Here is a 16,794-nt window from a genome sequence, read left to right on the forward strand (position 1 = left end):
GTTCCAAGAGGAAGAGATTATGTGGAATGGTGAGAGCCTCTCCAGAGAGCTTATGATCTTTGCCTTGAAAAATAAAATACTAGGAAACAGAATAGCTGGTACTTTTAGCACAAGTATGTGATAATATGGTGTAGATGCTATCAAATGCTGGGAAGTACTCACTGGATGCCCAACACATTTAAATCTGAATTCCTCACATGGATTAAAAGGACCACATGATTCTGCCCCCAAATTCCTCTCTAGCCTCGTCTTGTACCATTCTCCTTTTCACTGTATTCCTATCATGCTCACTTTCTTTCTGTGGCTCAAACACATCAAAATCCTTCCTTCCTGAGAACCTATGCACTAACTTTCCCATCTACCTGGCACACTGTTGATGGAGATATTCATATGGCTGGCTTCTATCATCTCCCTCATTTGAGAAGTAGCTGAACTATCCTTTCCTCACAAGAATCGTCCTAATAACTTCTATAGGCACTCTTAGCCATTACCCTGTTGTATTTTCTTTATATCATTTATCCTAATAAATACCTTATTTGCTTATTTAGGCGCTTTTGTCTACTTGTAAAAAAAAAACCCTTCATGAGGGGTAGGTCCTATGTTTCATTTGCTATTCATTACCTTAGTGGCTAGAATAGGCTCTAGGATATAGTGGTAGAAATACAACACATTTGGAAGAGAAGGAGGAAGGGCAGGCAGGCGCACATAATAGAATAGGGTTTCATAAAGAACCTGGAAGACTGCCATATAACTATGGCTCCTAAAGCCTATGTCCTGGTGCTTCACAATTTTACATTGGAAAACATGACTTGATCCCATATTAAAATACAGGTACACTTATAACAGAGATATTCCACTTGCAACATTGAGAGATTTTGTTCTTCAAGTCATGCTTTGACAAGGAAAATAGAAAGGAAGTATATTCCTGGGCATGTAGACGTGGGAGGTGGCAGGTGCTGCTGAGAGAGAAGGGTGTTGAAAGGAAAGTTGAAATTTCTGAAGACAAAGGTAGCCAAGTTCCTAACTCGACCTAAATGCTGCACTGATGGAGTGTAAATCTTTTTCCTCTATAGTAATCTCCATCAAATCACTTTTCGGGAACTCTGAATTTCACACCGTCAAAAAGTAATTAGTTTGCTTAAACCCTATAAGAAAAGTACTGGTGTCATACAATTTTTCTACCTTCAATTTAGCTAGCCTTGCACACTAAGCCTTATAAATCTCCAAAGATCTTTGTAGTTCCTTGAAAAGGCTATTTTTCATAATCGACATTCTGAGTGCAGGTATCAAAGAGTAGGTATACATGAGGGAATTTAAGCAAGCTTAGGCAGTCTCCACTTTGCCTCACCTCCAAAAAAGTAAAAGGAGGATGTTTACTGCAAGAGTGTCCAAATCTGTCTGCCAGAGGCTTCTTCTGTTTAGGCCTTAGATACCAGAGAGGAAACAAATTAAGACTTGTCAGGAGCTTGCCAGACTCAGACGCCTTTTTCTCTCCATGTTCCCATCAGACCCACCCAGGCTACTATTCCCCCTTCTCTCCTCCCTTGCACACCAATATGTAGTAAAGTTCTCAATAACATGTAGTGTTTATCATCTTAGCACTCCATGAAGGAAAAACAGAGCTTAAACCCAAGTCCTCAAAGAGCCTGGGTACATAGTAATAGCTCATGAAATATTTGTTGGACGAATGATGTGACCAGACAGATAAGTGAGGAGGAGGCCCGTGTCAGACCCAGTTAGAATTTGTGAGCCAAAGAGAATAATTCCTGCAACACAGGGATCAGAGAATCCATCTAATAACTAAGCATACTTGAAGCTGACATTCTGTTCCCAGGTCAGAAAACACAAGTATTCTTGAACCTTTCGAGAATACAAAGCCTCAGAAAATCTGAGCGATTCTTGGAACACTCTCACACAGAGCTAATCCTTGGTGTTACCACTTAATTGAACACTACTCCAAACTGATTTTCATTTAACTCTCTCTTGCTTGCCAATACATAAAAGCCTACAGCCTCTGAGCTGCCAGACCTTGCTTTTCCTCTTTTTCAGATAATACCATAGTCCTGCTGGCTGCAATGCATATTTTAAATGAGTACCTATCTAACCAGAAGTATTGTAGACACTCTGAAAATGAACTTCCCTCCTGTAGCCTGCTTTGAATAGGGGAAAGAGATACAAAATTGTGATCACTGAAAGTACAATGTGACCAGTGCTGTCAGAGCATATAAAGATGGTTCAGAGAAGGGAGAGATGAAATTATTGGATTGCATCCAGTTAACTTTCCTCTTGTCTCTAATAGATCGGTCACACTTGCCCTGATTTGGTTCCCAGGACTTATTGTAATCCTGCCTCACAGAACAGACAGTGCTCCCAGTTAGCTCTGGATCTAACCTAGCCATGCTGTGATCAAGTCACATTGAACAGAAAACATATATAAAAATAATTTTAAACCTTTACAGCAGAGGTCAGAAAACTTTTTCAACAAAGGGCCAGACAGTAAATAATTTAGGCTTGTGAGCCATGCAATCTCTGTCACTAATACTCAACTCTGCCACTGTAGTGGGAAAGCACCCAAAGCCAATATGTAAACAGATGGGCATGGCTGTGTTCCAATTAAAACTGATTTACAAAAGCAGGCAGCGGCCAGAAATGGCTGAAGGGCCAAAGTTTGCTGACCCCTGCTCTATGTAGAAGCAAAGGTACTTTAGTTATCAGGTTCTGTTTTGATACTTGTATTTGAAATTGATTAATTCACTCACCAAACACTTATTGCCAGTGATATATGATGCTTTGGACATGTAAAGATGAATTGGCATGTGGTCCCAGTCCTCAAGAAGCTTTCTTTTTTTTTTTTTAAGATTTTATTTATTTATTCATGAAAGACATAGAGAGAGAGGCAGAGGGAGAAGCAGGCTCCACACAGGGAGCCTGATGTGGGACTTGATCCTGAACTCCCAGGATCATGCCTTGAGCCAAAGGCAGACCTTCAACCATTGAGCCACCCAGGCGTCGCTCAAGAAGCTTTCTTAGCTGACTTTGCTGTCCTGTTCCACAAGGACATATTATATATATTCTAGTCTGATTCTTTGTAATTAATCTGGACTATTCCTTGTCCTAGGTACTCGTTTTGTAATATACTGTTTCTTTTTTCTCTGCCTAGTTTCTGATCAATATTTTCTTTTTTTTAAGATTTTTGTTTGTTTATTCATGAGACACACAGAGAGAGAGAGAGAGAGAGAGAGAGAGAGGCAGAGACACAGGCAGAGGGAGAAGCAGGCTCCATGTGGGGATCCCAATGCAGGACTCGATCCTGGGATTCCAGGATCACGCCCTGGGCTGAAGGCGGGTGCTAAACCTCTGAGCCACCCAAGATTCCCCACTGATCAATATTTTCTATGAGCTTCACAACATCTATATATTCAGATCCTGGCTAAACTCTTCTTGCTCTAATCTAAATTCTTACCCTTAACAGTCTTGCCTGGAGTTCTTCATTCTCACCCTCTTTGAAAACAACAGCAAAAACAAAAAAAGGAAAGAAAAGAAAAAAAGAAGCAGCTAACAGCTATTATCAACATATGTACCAACTGGGGCTACTTGTTCATTTGCTTTGAACTCTGTACAGTATTATAAGTCAATGTACTGAATCGGCCATTTTCATCTCCCCTAGAACTGGGGATTTAGCCCAAGTTGGAACCAAAGAAACAAATACCTGACTTCAAAAGAAAGCTGCCAAACACTGAGACCAGATTCTGCTCCCAGGGCTTTTTAAGAGGTAAAATGACAATATAGGACAATTATCTACCTCCATCGTCACCCCAGGGGAAAGAAGAATCACCCATGAGGAGAGGTAGGCTTTTTTTAACTCTCCTCCTCTCCAGAGAGGGAGGACTGGCAACTTATTCTGCTGTTGATTATCAGCTCAGGTCCGGTAGATTTGTTGATTTGCCCTGCCATGAAAAGGAAAGAGAACTAGGAAAGAAAGATGGTAAGAGAGAGAGAGAAAGAGTGCAAGTCAGCAGACTCACTCTCACCTTTGTACAAGAGTGTGTACAAAGATCTCTATAGATCTCCTATAGATTGTGATAGCACAGAAGCTGCAGTGCAGCATAATCCTGCCAATACCTGCCCCTAGAGATGGACAGCCTGTGCATGCAGTTAGAGGATTCCAGCAACAAGAGGCTGTATACTTCAGGTAATAACTGAAAGAAAATGCTCAAGGAAGAACTCACTTCAAGGAACCATGCAAATGGGAGGGCTCACAGAATGCACCAAATTTATCCATGTGCCTTTCAGAAAGTCAGCATGCCAGTCACACAGGGGTTAGCTCATCTGCTAGAGAATAGCCAGAGCCATAAAAAAGGGCACTATGTCCATTATGTCCATAAGCAGTCAAAGAGATAGTTGTGCTCCTGGCCTGCCCCTCAATTCTCAGTATTAGAAGAGCTAAGCCTTGAGTGTTGAGTCCTAACCACTGGACAACCAGGGAGTCTCAGAAGAGTTAAGCCTTGAAATGAAGTAGGTAGAAAAGAGAGATAATTCTAAAATCAGAATACACACACACACACACACACACACACACACACGCTCTACACATGCTCTAACCCTGCCTCTGCCCCATTTCAGGTAATGAACAGGAAGAAGCTTAGGATATGATCTGAGATTGCCATATAATGAAGTTGTGGAATCTCCCCCACATAGTGGAAAAGAATTACTTGACATGGAACAGATAGGGAAGAGTCTAGAGACGATAATACTTTCATGTATATGTTTGAAGTTCATGTTTAAACTCCACTGAATTAAAAAACCCCCAGTAAACTAGTTAGATAAACATTTCTGAAAGCGTGTACTATGGATTTCAGTTACCCCAAACTTGCAAAGGGCAAAAGTCAGAATTAAACCAGAAATATAGGGAACATCCTTAGAAAATCATGAAACATGATAAAATAGTAAAAAGATCTCACTATTATAAAAAATAAACCGATTTAAATTTGTTTAACTCACTGTTTTGGGGTTTTGGGGTTTTTGGTTTTTTTTTTTTGATCACAGAATTTTTTTTGCCCATGTGATTTCCATTAATATTCCTCAAAATGCATCATTTTTGGCAATTCTGTTCTAAAGAAGAATGAAAGCCTGGCTATGGATCTAAAATCAAAGTCAAATAAATGCCAACCGGGCAGTTAGTGGGGAAGAAACTTATTTCTTTGGGTTTGAGATCCTTCTGATTTGGGGCCATGCCTGCCTGTGTCATTCCCTCCAGGGATGCAGGGGTTGTGCAATTCTTGGGATCCCCCTGGAGTTGTTCCAACAATGAGGACCCCACAAAAAAACATGTACCTTATTAGAGGATTGAAAAGTAGAAGGTCTTGGAAAATTGAGGGGAGTAAGTCCTTCTAGCAGGTTCAAGTCTTATATCAGAAAAGAGCTTAAAGTTGGAAGCCTAAAAGAGCTGGAAGGTTTCAATTCCATGGCTCCTAAGAGGCATTTTTCACATCTTTCCTATCCTATGCAAGACTTCTATGATCAAACTTGTGCAGACTAAAAACAAAACAAAATGGATACTAAAACCCCAGAAAAGGTGACATATGTACAGTTGTGCGAGGGAGGAGCCAGGACAAAGGAGAATTGCAGAAAAGGCTCACACACAGCTCCAGTGGCTGGGGAGGTGGCTCCCCATCTTCTCAAGCAAAGAGGAGTGTTTTAAACCCTGGTTTGTTCTGGTTTGGCAAGTTGGGGCCGCGGACTGCCGCTGTCCAGAAAACTATACAATAAGCCAACTGAAAGAGGCTGAACAGCTCACAGGAGTCACGGTCTCTATATTTTACTGGCTTGCCAAAGCCTTTGATTATCCTGGGTCTTTTCTAGAAACTACTTAACAAGTTACCTAGAGGTGGCCAGTTTGTCATGATGTATCATGATTGTTTTAAAATCTCTAACTTTCTGTGTCAGAGGCTTCTCTGTAAATGATTTGGTCTTTACATAGATGGAGTGTAAAAAGATTAGTTCTTCCTTAAGATTGAGGTTTTACCAAGGTAGCAGTCAACCTAGACCGTCACAAACAACAGAAGTTGAGAGGGCATTTTAGAATTTTAAACCAGATATATGATGACAACAAAACAAGACCCAATAACAACATCAAAACCTTTCTATCTCTTGCTTTTTGTATAGGAAGTTAATATTTCACATAAAATATTTTTTGTACTTAGTTATGTCTCCTGCTTAAAAATTTCTATATTCTTGATAATTTTTCTAAAATTAATAAATAAAAAGCAAAGAGTCAATTAAATTGCATGATTTTTATGTTCTATTATTGCGAAGTTTTTAAATCTTCATCTTCCTAGATTAAAAATGTTTTTCCTCAAGAAGTAGATTTACAGAACATATCTGAGATTTTGTAAAATCAGTAGCACAGTTTCTATTTCTAAAGGCATAGAAGAGCAAAAATGAAAGCATTTTCTTATGATTGGGTCCAGATGATGCAAAAAGATAATACAGTGTAGATAAATTGAGCAAACTTAGATAAATGTATTATTCTTTCACACTTTAGTTTCCTTATCTGCAAAATGGAAATTTTTATGATACCCACTACACAGAATTGTGTATAGGTTTAATGAGATAGTGAAGTCTGATATGTAGTAAGATTTCAATAACTGGCTGAAAAACATTGAAATAAAATAAAAACAATTATTTCCTTCTAGCTGTATTATAGTGTAGTTGAAAAAGTTTTTCCTCTGAGTTAGCCAATCTAATACACCACAGTGGTATTTATATACAAATAAATTTACAACTTCATAATTATGTATTTTAAAGCATTTTCCCATTAAAATTTTTAAACAATTTCTTTTCATTGCTATAATGTGACTGTCTCTGTATTTAACATAACTGGATATCTTTTATACTAATAAGGAAGCAAATATATATATAATTGTTAATAGCTCTAACAAATGAATATTAAGTAATAGCTAAGTGTACATATTGCTCTGTAAAAAAGTCTCAGCTCTTTACAAATTTAAAACATATGCAATAGTATTTGATTATAGATATGTATTTTATTTTTATTATGGCCATGTACAATATTTTATTACATTACTTAGCAAAGAATAAATTACATACAATTTTATGTCCTCTGGGAAATATTTTAATTCTTTGTCTTCCCAAGTCAAAAATATTTTTCCTCAAGAAATTTATTTCTAAAACATTCACAGAAAATGCTGACCTTTTTTAGATTAATAATGGTTTCTATTTCTTGACAAGAAACATGTCTCAGAACAGTTTTTCTCATATTTTAAAAGGAATTTCCCCATAAATCAAATGTGAATGTATATGGAATCTTTAATCCTTTAAGAACAGCTAATTAAATCTTTTTTCCCTAGTTGCCTCTGGTATAGGCCCGCTGTGTGTGGTACTTCCCATGGTTTGTCATTTTGTTTTAATGGCAGGGGAAGGAAACCCGCGAAGCTCAGTAACCACACTGCATATCAAAATGTCACCATGGCAGCATTTGTCCACTTGTCAGAGTCCTTCTGAAATGACTCAGCCATTCATTTTGTTGAATCAATATTGAAGCTTTTGAGATTTATTACTTGAGGTTTGGGAGCAGGCGAGGCAAACAAATCCTTCATTCCTAACATTGAGTTCTTGTTGGGCTGAGATTATGATTTCTGTCTGCACTTTATTTATGGGGATAGATTATAAGGTTTCCACTCCTTGCATAATTATCTTGTAATAAGCCTGCATTTACAGGCCTGATAGTACAGTGGAAAAGAATTTAAAGTTTCCAGAAACACTCTGTGGGCTGTGGTAAACTTACCAAATGCTGAATTCAAATAGCTAATTCCTTGGGAGGTGTCAGGGAAGAGGGCAGGGCGGAGAGATGTAATGCCTTTGATATAAAAATATTTATTTTTAAGATTTATTTATTTATTCATGAGAGACACAGAGAGAGAGGCAGAGACATAGGGGGAAAGCAGGCTCCATGCAGGTATCCTGATGCAGGACTTGATCCCAGATCCCAGGATCATGCCCTGAGCCTAACTAAGGCAGACACTCAACCGCTGAGCCACCCAGGCATCTCGATATAAAATCTTTAAGATTCTTTAATATATATATATATATATATATATATATACACACACACATATATATGTATACATATACATATATACATATCCTTTTTTTGAGAGACAGAGAGACAGAGAGAGAGACAGAGAGAGAGAGAAAGCTTGAGCAGGGGGGAGTTGCAGAGGGAGAGAGAGAGAGAGAGAGAGAAGCAGACTCCACTGAGCAAGGAGCCCAACTCCAGGCTTGATCCCAAGACCCCAGGATCATGACCTCAGCCAAAGGCAGACACTTAACTGATTGAGCCACCCAGGCATCCCTGTATATCCCATCTTGAAGCATAATTAACAAGAACCAGGATAAGCATATAATCTATTAAATCTATTTAATCATGAACATTTACCAATACTTTCCCCATTCATCAGAATTCTAAAACTGGCCTGTTCTATTTAAAAGTACTGAGATTTCTTCAAAGATGGTTTTATAACCACATATGTTTCTAGTGGATTGGGTCACAAAATGAATCTGATTTGTCAATCCAAGCACTCACCGTGTGTATTTTCAGTTAGCAATGGACCAAATTCAGTGCAGAGGTCACCATCCAAAGATGAAATTACGAGAACTTTTCCTAGTTATAGATCTTTCTGACAAGATCCTGAAGTGTCATTAAAGCATCATTGACCTGTCATGCCAAGCTAAAGTGAGATAGGGCAAGCTTCTCATCATTATTTTTCCTTTAGATCACTTCTCAGAGCTGAGGACTCTATGGTTTAACATCCCATGACCTAGACTGGTCCTATTGGGATCTGCACAGTATGCTGCAATGTAATTATCCTCAATGGGGTGAGTCAAAACCAGATAACATGATGAAGTCATCTGTGTTGGGTTATAGGATCTGCTCTCCCAGGACCGTCCCCCCCCCCCCCATTCTACCAAGGACTTATGCACTGAGGTAATGTTTATTTTACCAATGGCTGCAAGCAAACAAAGCCACTGCGAACAAAGCTCCCACTGTCTATTTCCCACATGGAAGAGAAAATCAAGCCCAGTGGGAAGACAGGTTTGGCTGATGGTATGTTTGGGCATCATGCAGGGCCTTGAAAACTTTGTACAGTTAGGGGTGCCTGGTCCGCTTAATACAGACATCTCTGCCAGCAGCATAAGACTTCCATTTGGAGTACTCTACCTTCCAAATGTCCAGTAAGTTTTACTCAAACAATTTTATGTAGCCATAGGAGTTTCAAATCATATTGAAAGTCATATAAGAATATTCTCTGTAGTTTCTGTTTACGGTTACAAAAAAGTTTTGAAGGGCACTGAGGTGGCTCAGTGGTTGAGTGTCTGCCTTCGGCGTAGGTCATGATTCTGGGGTCTTGGGATTGAGTCCCCCATCAGGTTCCCTGCTCAGCAGGTAGCCTGCTTCTCCCTCTATGTCTCTGCCTCGTTCTCTGTGTCTCTCGTGAATAAATAAATAAAATATTTAAAAAATTAAAAGCTTTGGAATTAGATCATGGTTGTACAACATTGTAAATGTAATAAAGTCTATTGAATTGTGGAATTAAAATGGTTAGAGTGACAAATTTCATGTTATATTTATTTTGCCACAATTTTTAAAAAACTAATTTTGTTATACATAAAAAGAATTGAATGGCACATTTCAAATGAGTCAATTGTGTGCTATATGGATTAAGTCTCGAGTAAGTGGCTAAAAAGAAGAAAAGAGTATTCTGAAGAAAGCTTTAATGCTTTGCCTGTAGCTTGTATGTAAGTCAGGTCATATCAGAAAACTTACACTGGCATGGTCTCACCTTTCAGAAAATCAAATTTCTTTTTGAGTTTTCTTCTTTGTAGGGTTCTGAGAAAGTAAAAAGGCTTTTGAGACGATGCTTGAAAGAGTACCATGCAGACAAATACAGATTTAGCATTCCATTAGAGCAATCCCACATGGAATACTCCCAAACAAAATGGAGTTCTCTAATACTTTTTAGTTTTTTTTTTTCCTGCATTCTTTTCTCTTTTTATTTCTTCAAAAACCAAGGGAGTAAATTGTGAGTATTTCCTACCAGAAATGCTGAGCTGGTTAATTTCCGATAATTATAAAATCACGGGTGGTCAGTAGTTCAAAGAAAATCTTCCCCAAACAAAACCAATTATGAGCAGAGACTTGAACGGTGTCCCTTTATCCACTGCCAAAATGCAGTATCAATAGAACAGAATGTGAGAGCTGCAGCTTTGATATGAAAGGTACTGAAGGTATTCATCTTTTGGTACTTGTTCTGCCACCATATGGAATGGAATAAAAGGAAAAAGAATTATGCAGTATCAACTTGAATTATGCAATTGGAGAAAAGGAAAAGCAAATCATAACCAGATGCATCTATGCATACATTTTATTATAAAAATTTCCTTTGATATCGCCAGGCACCCAATGCACTCTACTGGTGGTGTGAAGAAATTGAAAATAATATGAAAAAAGAACTTGGACTGACATATATTATCATTCAAATAGAAAAGCATTTACAGCGGAGAACTACTATCAAAGACGTCTAAAACATCAATATTAGGCCAAACCATATGAAACTGGTACTTTCTTTTTTTTTTTTTTTTTTTTTTGAAACTGGTACTTTCTTATGTTAAAATGGTCAACCATGGGCAAAATGGCTGAATAATAGAAATTTCATGTGATTCAACCTAATACTTAATTCTCCTGATTTCAAACAGCCTGTTCTCTTCATCATCATCACTCAATGGAATTAGAGTCATTTATTTAATTTTTATTCCGTTTTAGGTAATTTATCTAATTTTAAGTTGTTTAATGTTCTTAGCCACCTCATCTGTAAACATGTGAGTCAATTAATGTTCCTTTTCTCCCCTTAATCAAGAATTGTTTAAGTTGGATATACCAAAATTTCTCACTCATTAGTCTTTTGAAGCCTACTCTCAGCATCAAAAGGCACTTTAAGGGAAACCCTTCCTCACTTGAGATGATAATAGGAGGAGGATGCTCTTCACCAGACCAACTCTGCTTTTATAACCCTTGTAAGAGCTAAATGCCAGGGCTTCTCCCTCTGGGTACCTTGAAGGTCCCAGGGATAGGTACCATGGGAATGTTGACAGATTGAAGCATCTCAGAGGGAAGTCCAAGGCTGGTGGAGTGGAATTGAGTAAAGCTTGATACTAACAAGACTAGAGGCCAGAGCAAATCCAACACATGGATGATCATCCTATCTACAATCAGAAACAATGAGTCTCCTGTAGGGTTTAAAAAGAAAGCCTCATGACGGAAATAGAAGATAAGACAAAAAAGATTAGAACCTAGTTCATCTTGGGACCACCCTTGAAAGAAGAGGAGAAAAGAGGGAGGCAAGAAGAAAGGCAGAATGGGACTGAGTTGAAAGACAAAAAAAAACTCCATGCCACTCAGGGATGCCTGTACAATCTAGATTAAATATATAGTGCTGGAAGGTCTCCTGGGTGGCTCAGTTGGTTAAGTGACTGCCTTTGGCTCAGGTCATGGGATCTGGGATTAAGCCCCATTTGGGCTCCCTGATCAGTGGGGAGTTTGCTTCTCCCTCACCCTCTGATCCTCCTTCCCCTCATGTCCTACCACTTGTGCTCTCCCTCGTGGTCGCTCGCTCTCTCAAATGAATGAATTAAAAATCTTAAAATAAAAAATATAGATAGCACTGGAAGGGGGATGAGGAAATGGATAGGCACTGCCTGTGTGCCAGAGCTCAGCAGCCAGAGTGGAATCAATATCCAAACAAATGCTTAGCCTATGCTCAGACAATGGTATTTGACTCCCCTGGCAGGGGCAGAATTTGGGTGCCATTACTGAACATTTTTCATGTTGTCAGTGATAATCTACTCCACCCAGCAATCAGAAGGGTTCTGTTTGCAGTTCACACAAAGGCAACATAACACACAATTCTGGTCAATTTGACAGGAGAATAACCATTAAACAATGTGTTCCAAATCAGAATCAAAGATCAGAAGCACTCTGGCATTGCCTGAGAAAGTAGTTCTTTTCCAGTGTTCCGTATGTGACTACCCTGAGGAGGAAATACTGGAAAGGGCTCAATACCTAAGTAGCCAGTTTACTGAATTAACACAATCCTGTTCTTTCTCACCACTGACTCATTAAATGTGAACTGTTCAAGGGGTACCTGGGTGGTTCAGTTGGTTAAGTGCTCAATTCTTGGTTTTGACTCAGGTCATGATCTCAGGGTCCTGAGATCAAGCCTTGTATCAAGCCCATCAAGATCCCCACTCCCTGCAAGCTCCTCATTTAGTGGGGAGTCAGCTTAGGATTTATCTTTCTCCCTCTGCACCTTTCTACTGCTCGCTTGCTCTCAAATAAATAAACAAACCTTAAAAAAAAAAACCACACACACTGTTCAAAATTCTTTTCTGTCCCCAGGATGAGATCTTGGGTGGGCCCCACATTTCACATTCATTTTCAATTATTAACAAATAGTCTCATTCTCAGATAGTGCAGAGCAAAGCTTAACTTTCCATTTAAGTTTTGCAAATTCTTCTCTTGCTTGGGCCTGACCCGGGTTACAAAGCCTGCAGTGAGGAAGGAAGACACAATCACTCATTTTTTCTGTCCCTCCCAACTCCTCTACTTTTCACTCTGTTCTTTAATGGCTCATTCAGCAGAGGAGATATATAGAGGTAAAAAAAGGTTCTTTCATGAATGAGTTCTTTGGAGATTCTCATCTATGGGGATATCTGACATGGGTTATGTTTCTCTGGGCAGGCCACTTGTAAATAACCTTCCAGTCTCTACCTTCCAGTCATCAGTTGGAGTCAACCTCATCCCTCTAGACAGATCTCTTGGGTATGGTCTCAGAGACACAGAGAGAGAGGCACAGACATAAAGAGAGGGAGAAGCAGGCTCCATTCAGAAAGCCTGATGCGGGACTTGATCCCAGGATCCCGAGATCACGACCTGAGCCAAAGGCAGATGCTCAACCACTAAGCCACACAGGTGCCCCTCTTTAGACAATTTAGATCCTTCTGTTGTGTCTACAACTGACCCTTAGAACATCGCATCTTTCCCCGGCCATAGCTGACAGCAGGACAGGATCAAACTCACCTTTTGACTTTTTCAGGATGAGTCAGCCACCTCTAACTACAGGTCAAGGTTTCCAAGTGATTCTCTACTTCTCCACCACTTTAGCCTAGAGGTAGTAGAGGGAGAAGGTACAACGACAGATCTCTTAAAAAAAAAAATTCTCACTCCAGGCCTCAAGACCAATCTTCTAGCCTCCACTTGTATACCCTGAAGGTCAGTGAAGAACCAAGAATCTCAAAGTCGGTTATCAGTCTTTTTACAACATAGGGAGTGGTGTGGTTAATCTTGCAGATTCTGGAACAACTATCTGAGTTCAGAGCTCTCTCCACTATTGCCAACTATGTGATCGTAGACAAGATACCTAATGTCTCAGTATCTTTGAACTTTGTACTTATGTACAAAGTATTGAAATCTATAAGAAATAAAACCAACAAGGGCACCTGAGTAGCTCAGTGGTTGAGAGTCTGCATTCGGCTCAGGGAGTGATCCTGGGGCCCTGGGAATGGGTCCCACATTGGACTCCCCGCAAGAAGCCTGCTTCTCCCTCTGCCTATGTTTCTGCATCTCTCTCTGTGTCTCTCATGAATAAATAAATAAAATTCGGGGCGGCCCTGGTGGCGCAGCGGTTTGGCACCGCCTGCAGCCTGGGGTGTGATCCTGGAGACCTGGGATCAAGTCCCACGTCGGGCTCCCTGCATGGAGCCTGCTTCTCCCTCTGCCTGTGTCTCTGCCTCTCTCTCTGTCTCTATGAATAAATAAATAAAATCTAAATAAATAAATAAATAAATAAATAAATAAATAAATAAAATTCTTTAAAAAAAAGGAAATGAAAGCAATAGCTACAGCCTACGTTGTTTAAAAATTAAATATATTAAGTACCGAGGTGCCTGGTTGCCAACAATGAAGCAAACTGACAAGTGTACCTTTTGGTCTGATGCACTGAGAAGTACCCAACATCATCAATGTGGAATTCTTGCCAAAAAAAATTTAACCTGAATGTAATCATGAGGAAATAATCAAACAAATCCAAATTGAGGTACACTATGGAGAGCAACCGCAGTCCAGATTTTTCAAAAATATCAAAGTCATGTAGGACCAAAAACAGTGCAATGGGGGAGGGGAGTTTGTGAACTTTCTGGAATAAAAGAAACTAAAGAGGCGTGACAGCTAAATGCAATCTGTAAACTTTAGTTAAATTCTGGATCTCATTTGAAAAGAAGTAAATAAACACAAAAAGAAAACCCGGCAAAGAACAAAATCAGAACAATCTTGGGTAAATGTAGACTGAATATTAAAGAATAAGATTTTCTCAGTATTATACTTGAGGGATGGCTTGTGGTTTTATAGAAGAATGTCTTTGTACTTAGGAGACATATGCCAAGGTATTTAGAGGTGAAGTGTCATATCTGTAACTTATTCTCAAATTAGTCCTTAAAATACTGTCTTACAAATATAAATAATAGTGTTATACACATCATAAATCTCTTAGAACAATACCTGGCACATAATAAACAATTCTGTAAGAGTAAATTATGGATTATTAGCACAAACAACCAGACAATGGGAAAAAAATCTCATTTAAAATTAGTATACATTTGTCAAATTGAGTTAATGTACTCAATCATAAATTATCTAATACACTCTTCACCTACTGCTCCCCTTTTCCAATCCTAATACCTGTTTTTCTTTAACTTCTCCATTCCTCCTTGCAAACCATGTCTTCCACTAATAAAATAGTTTCCAAACTTCTACTTTTACACTGTGTTAACTAATATGGTCAGAAGGATATTTTTACAAGTTATACTTTAATCCGTAACACTTAGATTCACAATTGACTTATATTAGAAATTTTTGTGCCTTAAAACTCACACAGTAACTTGGCTTTAATAAGGCTTCACTTTACAGCACAGCTTAGTGGTTCTCAAATTTTGAAAAGTCAGGACTCCTTTAATCTCTTAAAAATTGAGGACTCAAGTTTTTAATTATGGTATAATAGCCATCAATATTTATAATATTTATTTATAATATTTAACAACTAAAACTAAGAATGATTCAAAATATGCATCTATTACTTTAAGTAAAAGTAAATCCATTTCAGGTTAACGTCAATAATTTATTTTTATGAAAACCGTATTTTCCAAAACAAAAATATTTAGTGAGATCAGTGGCATCAGTTACCATTTTACAAATTTGTCTAATGACTTCTGACACGTGTATTTTTTTATAATTGTGGTAACACACATGTAACATAAAATCTACCATTTTTATCATTTTTTTATCATTTTAAAGTGTACAGTTCAGTGGCATTTAGTATGTTCACAATATTATGCGATCCTCACCATGACCAGCATTTTCAACCCTCCAACAGGAAAACCTGGAGCCATTAAGCAGTCACTTCCTATTCCCCCCTACCCCAGCCCCTGGCAACAACTAATCTGCTTTCTGTCTTTTATGGATTTGTCTATTCAGGATATTATATTACATACAAATGGAATCATACAGTATGTGGCCTTTCTTGTTTGGTTTCTTTCATTTAGCATGTTTTCAAGGTTCATCCACGGTGTAGCATATAGCAGCAGTTCATTTCTTTTTGTGGCTGAGTAATATTAAATTCTATGTATATACCATATCCTGTTTGAAGTATGTGCTTTTTTTTAAGATTTTATTTATTTATTCATGAGAGACAGAGAGAGACAGAGAGAGAGAGAGAGAGAGGCAAAGACACTGGCAGAGGGAGAAGCAGGCTCCATGCAGGGAGCCCAATGTGGGACTCGATCCTGGGTCTCCAGGGTCATGACCTGGGCTGAAAGCAGGAGCTAAACCGCTGAGCCCCCCAGGGATCACCTGAAGTGTGTGTGCTTATACCAGATTTTGTTTGGTATGAAGTGGCATCTCATTGTGGTTTTGATTTATATTTCCCTGATGACAAATCCTTCAGCATCTTTTCCTATGTTTGTTGACAATTCATGTATCTTCTTTGGAGGACTATCTACTCAAGTCCTTGGCCTATTTTTTCATTGAGAGTTTGTCTTGTTGTTGAGTTATGAGTTCACCATATATTCTATATGCTAGACCAGAAGTGTGATTTACAAGTATTTTCTTCTATTCTGTTGGGGTATCTTTTCACTCTCTTGATAATGTCCTTGGTGCCCCCAAATTCTTAGTTTTAATAAAGTCCAATGTATCTATCTTTCTTTTGTTGACTGTGCTTTTGTGTCATATCTTTAGAAACCATTGCCAAGTTGCAGGTCATGAAAGTTTATCATACCTATGCCTTTTTGTAAGATTTTTGTAGTTTTAGGTCTTATGTAGTTTATGGTCTTTGATCCATATGGAGTTATTTTTGTATGTATGTAGTATGAAGTAGGGGTCCAGCTTCATTCTTTTATGTTTGGATAGCCGGTTGTCCTATCATTTGTTGAAGACGGTCTTTCTCTTTAGAATGCTCTTGTCTGGGACGCCTGGGTGACTCAGCAGTTGAGCATCTGCCTTTGGCTCAGGACGTGATCCTGGAGTCCCAGGATAGAGTCCCACATGGGGCTTCCTGCATGGAGCCTGCTTTTCTCTCTGCCTATGTCTCTGCCTCTCTGTGTGTGTGTCTCTCATGAATAAATAAAATCTTAAAAAAAAAAAAAAAGATTGGTCTTGTCACATTGTCA

The sequence above is a fragment of the Canis lupus genome, chromosome 3 (genome assembly GCF_011100685.1).
Source record: "Canis lupus familiaris isolate Mischka breed German Shepherd chromosome 3, alternate assembly UU_Cfam_GSD_1.0, whole genome shotgun sequence".
Taxonomy (NCBI): Eukaryota; Metazoa; Chordata; class Mammalia; order Carnivora; family Canidae; genus Canis; species Canis lupus.